This window comes from Triticum aestivum, chromosome 2D, assembly GCF_018294505.1.
Source record: "Triticum aestivum cultivar Chinese Spring chromosome 2D, IWGSC CS RefSeq v2.1, whole genome shotgun sequence".
NCBI classification, from domain to species: domain Eukaryota; kingdom Viridiplantae; phylum Streptophyta; class Magnoliopsida; order Poales; family Poaceae; genus Triticum; species Triticum aestivum.
Window position 1 is genome coordinate 454714737 of NC_057799.1, and position 10347 is coordinate 454725083.

At 43.1% G+C, this 10347-nt stretch overlaps 1 pseudogene; it reads right to left on the reverse strand.

Moving 5' to 3' along the window:
• Positions 1–3527: 3527 nt before the first annotated feature.
• LOC123053790 (pre-mRNA-processing factor 39-like) lies at positions 3528–6236 on the reverse strand (annotated as a pseudogene).
• Between the last annotated feature and the right edge of the window lie 4111 nt (positions 6237–10347).

The following is a 10347-nucleotide window of genomic DNA, read 5'->3' on the forward strand; positions in this document are numbered from 1 at the left end:
ATAGCCTTGGAGTAGGGGAAAAGAAAGAACATATTTTTTAGAAAAACCAATATCGTCAGAGAGCTTTTTGGAGAACAATGTACTGGTAGTCAAGTCAGTGGATTATCTCAGCAGCAACAAATTTATGTAAATACTTTTCACGTCACAATACAAAAATGAAGGGATATCTATAGTACGTCGTATTACACATTGACCGCTGCTATAAGTTTAAGTACGATCAAAATTCGTATGATTTTCGTAAGATCAGACTGATCTGGTGTTATAGGCCCAACCTCGGGAAACAGGCCTGTCTATTGTATGGGAAAACATCGTATATAAGGCGGTTTCGTTGATCCAAAGGTCTTTGCTTCGCTACATAGCAATCGCCGCCAAAATTTTCCAAACTTTCCTTAATTTCCAATAATACAATTGGAGATATGTTCACTACAAATAGTACACAAATGTACGTCTATAACATCCCCTTCTACTATACTACAATGATCTAATGCATCTTAGGTAAACATATATTATCAAAATATACATAAAAATAATTGACCAGCACAAAGGTAAGAAACTTCTCGACAAATAAAAAGTGATAATTCACGTGCAGACTCTTTTGACCATAAAAGAACAAATGTATTGATGGTGGCCTTATTCTTGGAGCATTTCTTCAATTACTTGAGAAACCAAAGTTATATAGTGTCAAGAATTCCATTTCAATACTTCACAAAAAAAAGGAATTCCATTTCAATCTCTACATACTTTCTCCACATAGCCTTGAACAGGTTGAAAGCAACATCAAGCCATGGTTCATATTTCCATTAAGGTGCAGCACTGCATCACCACAGATCACCAAGGGCTGATGCTTGGATTATACCCAAGGCCCATCTCATGCCATGATTTATCAAGCGGCTTAGCATTGCCAAAGAATGTCATCAGCCCTGATGGTAGAAGAGATGTTGGATCACGGAATGCCCCATCCTCATTCTGCCATGGGAATATTGAGTCATTCCTATAAGCATGTGATATGTAAAATTTCCCTATCAACTTAAAATATGAGAAAAGAGCAACCTGTCAATTATTCATATCTATGGTCTATGGCCTTGATATGCTAATGCAGATTCAGAACGGAGCCCATTTAAAAGAAAGTGATTTATCCCATTTTACCTTTATGCTTCTGAGATACTCCCTCCGTCTCAGTTTACAAGTCCTACGCGTATACCTAGGTTGCAAATTTGATCACCCTAATATAAACTATATAACACAAAAATTATATCTTTTGAAAATAGAACATCTGAAGTTTATATTGGTATATTTTTTATAATATATTACTTATATTAGGTTGGTCAAATTGACGACCTAGGGGTACGCGCACGCCTTGTAAACTGAGAGAGAGGGAGTAATAAAATTGCAAAGATAAGTAATAAGCTGCTAGTCGAAATACTTGATCTTTAGTTAGTTTGTGAGTCCTATATGGAAGGACCTGTACTTTGGAAGACAAGCAATAAGGATCTAAGTAGTAGCATACGTGCAGTGCATACACTTTGTTATTTGTTCTTATGTTCCAAACTTCCACTCACGTGAGCAAAAAGTATTTCACTGCCTTATGCCAGTAGTTCAGTGCAAATTTTGCTGCTCGTTCGTGATTGCGACCTGAACAGAGTAAGAAAATTATCGGTTCAGTGCATGGATGGATCGATGGGAACACACTAGCTAATGAAATGAATAAGTAATCACATTAGCAAGCATATGTGTTCTGAAATTGTAAAATATAGCATCTGTATAAGAAACAATTTCAGAGAGAAGAAAATTGATTCGGGCAAGTGTATCTTTGGATATTTCATTATCGACATACACCATTTTAGTATTAATGCCCATGCTGTGTACATCATCCTGACGCACGGGTGCGCTACGACCAATGCAATTACTGTTGGAGGACCATACATTCATTGGTAAACAGTTAAAGATCTGGCACTCACAATGTGTTCTTGCTGATAGTAACTGAAGCAAATGAAACATCCAGATTCTTCTATAGACAAGTAGATTAAGCAAAAAAACTCTATGTAATACTTGACGCCATAAGCATGGGTTCAGGAAGTTAACCCATATGTTCAGAATAGGAACTACAGAGCATGCAAACAGCTAGCTGAGCTAGGCTCCTCGACGCGCAAATTGGTTTCATGAGGTTGAACAGGGTCTGGAGGAGGAGGACCACGGTGAGTTAGAAAATTTATGATCTGAAAACCCACTTTATTCCAGCCCCTTCGTTTGCACATTTAAAATATATACATTTAGATACATCGATTAAATGTTCATTCCATGTTGTCACAAACACACGGTTGGCTCCCTGTAAGCACTATAGGCTCCAGTTCGTTCCTTTCTGTTGATACTTATTTTCTTACAATCAGTACCCATACTTACTGGTTGTTTCACATGTTTTGCATAATTGGTACTTATTGATTGGTCCGAAAAGTCTGGGTTCCCATGAACAGTTGTGAATGGGAATGTCTCATTTGTTTCCTGCTCCATCAGAAATACAGTGGAAAATGCAGTCAATACACATGAATGTTTTGTTGATGCAAGCGTAGCATGTGAAATATCACTACAGTTTACCTCCCTGTAGTTAACTGTGATCTATAGACCTTAATAGAAATGCCCTGATTCTAATTACGGTTTCCAGCTATTGGCTGGTTCAATCGATCCAAGTTGTGTGTATTGTACAAACTCCAAGTAAATGTGTGAGCGAAGCTTGTCACCAATCCAAGTCTGGGTCCCTATGTAAACAAATTCTTGTAAATGTGTGAATAACTGATGATAGCTAAAAAAGAACAGTGGCTAATTTTTTTAGAAAACAAGTTATTGGCCCCATAGTCCCCTCTATCTTTTTTTTACCTTGCTTCTACTAATAAAAACCACTATGTATTCCCAAATGGTTGTTTCCACGTACAGTTCAACTGTGCACTCTGATCTTTTCCTAAAACATCGCCTATTGGCAAAAGGATTGCATTCAGAGAAATCACATTCACAACACCCTGATTAGACAATCATCTCCATCAATGTATGACCAACCATCGTGCAAGGCACCTACAATTTACTCTCTTATTATCACAACATAGAAAATCATGCTCGTGCAAACAACATTATACATGCAGATAATAAGCAGAGTAAGCACATAGAAAATGACAGTCATCCACACTCCCCAAAGTAAGCAGGCAGTTAGCATAAATAGCTAGTCATTGATCACAATTTAGCTAATCTAGTCAGCATAAGTGAGAACAATATTAATCCGCAATAACAACACAAACTCAATTGCAACTGAATCAGAGCCGACACAACACGGGCCAGATCAAATAATTTCATGGTGATGTTGTTTAGAGCGAGTGTTTTTTCAGTGGAATAAATGAGTCATCTGGAGCGAAATTTTGGGATGCCTGCACACTGTACTATTTTAGGACGACGTAGTAGATAAGTCATAATATAAATAGAAGTGGCAACTGACAAGAAAACATACTTAAATACTTAAATGCATAAATAATGTCAATGACTCACCAATTAAAGTACCAATCAAGCCGTTGTATAGGGTGCTCTAATATTCTTGTGTATACCACAGCTAGATGACTCCATGCTTGAAAGTGATTCTTCATACTTGATGTACTACTCATCCGACAATGTTTCGGAACCATAATCTGTTCCAACATATGCCAAAACCCGATCAAACAGTCTCTAGAAAAAAACAGTGGGTTTAGTTGCTGATGAAAGAATGAAATAATCAATCCTCAGATAAAGAATACATTAGATAATTCCAGAAACACTAAATGAATGAAGGCTTGTACGATCAAACAGTGAAAGCTACATTTGCATCAAAGGAGGACTCTATTTTTCTTGATAGATCTATACTTCAGTACTTTGTATAGCACAAACATGTGATCTCCAAATTGGCCACTTAGTTAATGCACTAAATGACTAATGTTGGCTATATGAAAATACTTATACTCCCTCTATCCAGGTTTATAGGGCATGAGCGGATTTTTTACGTCCTCGACAATTTGACTAACGAAACATGTGTATATGCCACCAAAAGCATATCACTGGATTTTTATTCGAATGAAGTTTATAGACATACTTTCGGTGGCATATAGCACGTTGAGGACCTAAAAACCTGCGCACACCCTACAAACCCAGATGAAGGGAGTACAGATTATAGCTGCTACAAAAAGAAAAAGGTCAAACAGATGATGTACTTCATGGAGAGAGATTAGTCATTACAACTAACAGATGCATGGAGTCTCACACTGCCTATGCCAAAATTTGAATATATGCAACATTGCCATGACCTACACTATCACAAGGACTGCGAATATACAGTGCTATATTATAAAGCATTTCATCAAGCATTCCTGTTCAGGTGCTAAGTATTGTAAAATCAACGTCGTGTATTCCTATACAGCCTAAAATGCAGTGGTTAACAAAAGTCAAGACACAAAAAGAAGTTAAAAACTTCATCAGAATAGTTTGGGTATTCAATTGCTAACTTCTGATGACATCTGGGTCATTGTATGTTGAAATCGCAAACTGACAATAATTACACCATATGTCCACTGAATAAGTAACTGCAAGAACTGCCCGTTCATACACCTCAAAAACTTTATTGACACCATCTAGACAGCCTTCATGATCTGCATATTTCTTCCAATAGCCAAAGCACAGAGGGAACTCCGCAAGGAATGCATCATACACTTTCCGCATTTTCAATATCTTGCTCTGAGCAGGAATACACAAAAATATGGCATTAGCATAAACTTGTTTATCATTTAAAATCCATTTTATTTTATTAGCCAAACAGATCAAATTTATATCTAGTGTTGTTCACTAAAACACGAATAAGGACAGATTGACAAGACTACAGTAGGACAATGATGAAACTACTACAGGGAACAAGGCCCATGAAGTCAAACAGAAAATATACTGGGATCCTACAATACAGAGGAATGTAGAAAGAAAATGTGCTAATCAAAACAAGGGAGCGAGTGACCATCCATGCATAACAAAGATTGGCATGACTTTGTGGTCTACAAGATACATATCAATTGCATATGACCAAAGGATTATGTAACACATGTGGGAACAAAAGGAGGATAAGCTGCTGAAAATTATGACACATCCATACAACAAGTTGCAAAAAGGAGAACAATGCACTGTATGGTAAGGCAACAGTTTCAATTTCACCTCAGCAATCCTCTCCGTCTCTTCAATAAGTGCGGTCCAAGCATCAAAGTCTAAGCAATCCACGGTGACAGCATCCCATAACCTAGCCTATTCCACTGAAGCCACAGCTGCGGAAGAGAAAGCAACAGCATATTAGCAACAAAGTAGCAGGCAGGCAACGAAACCAGATAGAGAAGGCTTCTGCCCCGGCAGCATTACCATCCTCGTACAACTGCTCGGGGACCATGGGCTCGGCCATCTCGGCGGCGGCGGCGCCGTTCTCCATGGCCCACGCCGCCTCGCCGGAGGTCCCGTTCAGCGAGGCGTGCTCGGCCGGGTACGCGGATCCGTTGGCTGCCTGCGCCCCGTCGTACGGGGCGCCCCCCGGGAGATGCGGGGGTGGCGGTGGGAGAACCTCGGCCGGGTCGCTGCCCAGACCCGCCCCGCGGCATCCAAGGGCGGCGGTGGGGGTGGGGGAAGCCCGGACGGGTCGCTGCCCAGACCCGCCCCCGCGTGCCCGTCGGGGTTCTCCATCCCCGCGCGCCCGCGAGTAGCGGTTCGGGCTGGTGTGGTGGAGGCCGGAGTGGGCGGCGGCATTGAACCGTTGGTCCTCGGCGTCCGGCAAGGCCCAGTACGTTGTCCCGGCATGGAGGCGGAGCGGCAGGGGAGGAGGCGCGTGGCGGCTCGGCGTCGCGTGCGGGCCGTGGATCACCTTCTGCTTCTTCATCTTCCCCATGAACCCCACCATCATCCTTCCTACTCGCTCTCCCAGGAAATCCTCTACCTCAAATCCCATGGATTCCTAGCGGGGGTCACTCGAATCGACCGCTGGTTGCTCGGATTGGGTGCCGGAGGGCTTGAATATTGCAGGAGGTTGGAGACCGAGGAGGCTCAGGGTGGCACCGGAGAAGATTGGGGCAGATGGAGAGGGGAAGGAGACAGGGCGGCAAACGGCCTGGGAAGAAGACCGGCCGCGCATCCGCGCGTGGTGGTGGCGGCGGCGGCGGCGTACTGGTGTATTTCTTTTTACAGAACTGCTCCCCCGTGCGTCAGCCCAGCCCACGAACGAACGAAACGTTTTTTCACCGTTGACCACTTAATGACTTATTAAAGTACCGCGGGTTAATTACCTAAAACAACAGAGACTATTTTGAAAAAATGCGGCGACAGTAATAGGTGCTTTATTATTAGGTAAAGATAAAAATAAAGATCAACAAAAAATCCTGTCCTACTACGGCGCCGTTCATCGGCCATCCCGATGGCATGCCCCCGCCGCCGAGCTTCTCCCTCATTCTCCATGCAGTGTGCCGCTCCTAGGACCTCCGCCACCCCGAAGCCCCGCTTCCCCAAGCTCCGGACACCGCCCCACCTTCTTCGCTCCGGAAGCCGAATCGAACGTGTCAGGCTCCCCTCTCCTCTGTTATTCTTCCGTTACTGTTCTTCGTCCGGCAATAGCTTCAAGCCATTGGATCTCCAGCTTACTGTTTGGATGCGTTCTCGAAGAGGTACGCTGAGTCACTCAAGTCATCAAGAGGCGTCATCTGATGGAAATCTGATCTCCATCGGGTGGTCGTGATCAAATCACTAGCTCTCGCGTTTTACTGTTTCAGCTCATGCTGCTGTCAATACTATAATTTCCTTTCAGTAACTTTTTCCCTTTATAAGGACCTTGATGTTAAATATATGCCCTAGGGACAATAATAAATTGGTTATTATCATATTTTCTTGTTCATGATAAATGTTTATTATTCATGCTAGAATTGTATTGACCGGAAACTTAAATACATGTGCGAATACATAAACAAATACTATGTCCCTAGTGAGTCTCTACTAGACTAGCTCGTTGATAAAATATGGTTACGATTTCCTAACCATATACATGAGTTGTCATTTGATAACGGGATCACATAATTAGGATATTGATGTGATGGACAGGACCCAACCGTAAGCTTAGCATTCGATCATATCACTTGAGTTTATTGCTATACTTTTCTTCATGTCAAGTATCTATTCCTAAGACCATGAGATCATGCAACTCCCGGATACCAGAGGAGTACCTTAGGTGCTATCAAACGCCACTTCATAACTGGGTGATCATCTCTGAAGGTGTCTGTTGGGTTGACATGGATCGAGACTGGGATTTGTCACTCCGTGTGACGGAGAGATATCTTTGGGCCCTCTAGGTAGTACAACATCGTAAAGAGCTTGCAAGCAATGTGGCTAATGAGTTAGTCACGAGATCTTGTATTACGGAACGAGTAAAGGGACTTGTTGGTAACGAGATTGAATTAGGTATAGAGATACCGATGATCGAATCTCGGGCAAGTAACATATCGCCGGAGAAAGGGAATTGCATACGAGATTACCGAATCCTTGACATCGTGGTTCAACCGATAAAAGATCTTCGTGGACTATGTAGGAACCAATATGGGCATCTAGGTTCCGCTATTGGTTATTGACCAGAGAGGTGTCTCGGTCATGTCTACATGATTCTCGAACCCGTAGGGTCCGCACGCTTAATGTTCGGTGGCGCTAGAGTAATATTGGGATATGCATGTTGGTGATCGAATGTTGTTCGGAGTCCCGGATGAGAACCTGGAGGTCATGAGGATCTCCGGAATGGTCCGAAGGTAAAGATTTATATATGGAAAGTTGCTTTCAGGGTTCCAAACAAAGTTTCAGTTTTTTCGGTATTGTACCGGGAAGCTTGCAGAAGGTTCTGAAAACTTAAAGAGGACTCTGGAAGTCCACCATGTCCCAAGGGTCAACATGGGCTGAGGGGAGGCGCCCTAGCCTTATTGGGCCATGCGCACAAGTCCCTCAAGGCCCATGTGGCCGGGAAATGTGGAAAGTCCACCTGTGTATGGAAAGGAGGGAATTGGACCAGGAGTCCACCCCCTCCCCCTTGGTGCACCAGCCCTAGGGCTCGGAGGGCTGGCCACCGTACCCCTCTACCTAAATATAGAGGGGAATGGGCGCCCCCAAGAGTACACACGAGCCCTTGGCTCCCCTCTCTCCTATTACTTCCTAACTCACCCGTCTTCGTTATTTCGGTAGCGCTCGGCGTGGCCCTGCCGGAATCACTCCACCACCATCACCGTCACGTTGTCGTGTTGTCGGTGATCCCATCTACTTACCCTTCCTCGCTTGCTGGATCAAGGAGGAGTAGACTTCATCGAGCCGTACGTGTGTTGAACGCGGAGGTGTCGTCTGTTCGGTACTTCACCGGTTTGGATCGTGACGAGTACGACTACATCAACCGCGTGATATACGCTTCCGCTTAATGGTCTACGAGGGTACGTAGACACACTCTCCCCTCTCATTACTATGCTTCTCCTAGATAGATCTTGGATGTTTGTAGGAAATTTTTTGATTTCCATGCTTCGTTCCCCGTCAGTGGCATCATGAGCTAGGTCTATGTGTAGATGTATTTGCACAAGTAGAACACAAAGAGTTGTGGGCGGTTATGCTCAAATTGCTTACCTCTCTTGTCTTATTTGGATTCACAGTATTGTGGGATGAAGCGGCTCGGGCCAACTTTATATGTCCTCGCACATGAGACCGGTTTCACCGACTGACATGCAACTTGTTTTGCATAAGGTGGCTAGCGGATGTCTGTCTCTCCTACTTTAGTTGAATCTAATTTGACGAAGGTGGTCCTTGTAGAAGGTTAAAAGGCAACTTGATTATCATCGTTGTGGCTTTGCATAGGTAAGAACGATTCTTGCTAGTTTCCCATAGCAGCCACGTAAAATTTGCAACAACAACAAAGTAGAGGGCGTCTAACTTGTTTTTGGAGGGCATGTTGTGATGTGGTATGGCAAAAATGTGATGTGATATATGTTGATGTATGAGATGATCATGTTTTGTAATAGGTTCACGACATGCATGTCGCTGAGTTCGGCGACAGGCAGGAGCCATAGGGTTGTCTTTTATTTCTTAATTGCCATGTAATTGATTTACTTTATCGCTATGCGTTCGCAATAGTTGTAGAAGCAATAGTTGACGAGACGACCATGTGACGACACGATGATGGAGATCATGGTGTCATGCCGATGACGATGCAGATGATGCCGGTGCTTTGCATATGGAGATCAAAGGCACAAGATGATGATGGCCATATCATGTCACATATTGATTGCATGTGATGTTTATCTTTTTATGCATCTTATTTTGCTTAGGACGACGGTAGCATTATGAGATGATCCCTTCACTTAATTTCAAGAAATTGTGTTCTCCCTAAGTATGCACCATTGCAAAAGTTCGTCATTTCGAAGCACCTCGTGATGATCGGGTGTGATAGACTCTACGTTCGCATACGGGGGGGGGTGTAAGCCAGTTTTACACATGCAGAATACTTGGGTTAAACTTGACGAGCCTAGCATGTACAAACATGGCCTCAGAACATAGGAGACCGAAAGGTCGAACATGAGTCATATAGTAGATATGATCAACATGGAGATGTTCACCATTGATGACTACCCCATTTCACGTGATGATTTGACATGGGTTAGTTGATTTGGATTATATATCACTTAGAAAACTTGAGGGATGTTGATTTAAGTGGGAGTTCATTAGTAATTTTATTAACTGAACTAATTATCATGAACTTAGTCTTAATTTTCTTTGCAAAAGTTGTGTTGTAGATCAATGGCCCGCGCTGTAGTTCCCCTAAATTTTAATGTCTGTATAGAGAAAGCTAAGTTGAAAGATGATGGAAGCAACTATGCGGACTGGGTCCGTAACTTGAGGATCATCCTCATTGCCGCACAGAAGGCTTATGTCCTTGATGCACTGCTAGGTGCTGCACCCCCTCCAGCGTCGTCTCTGGATGTTGTGAACATCCGGCAGGCATGTTCTGATGACTACTCGATAGTTTAGTGCGCCATGCTTTACGGCTTAGAACCGGGGCTCCAAAAACGTTTTGAGCACCATGGAGCATATGAGATGTTCCAGGAGCTGAAATTGGTATTTCAAGCTCATGCCCGGGTTGAGAGGGATGACACCTTTGACAAGTTCTTTAGCTGCAAGATGGAGAAGAACAGTTCTGTTAGTGATCATATACTCAGAATGTCTGGATTTCACAACCGTTTGGCTCAGTTGGTAGTTAATGTTCTAGATGACACGGTCATTAACAGAGTTCTCCAGTCATTGACACCAAGC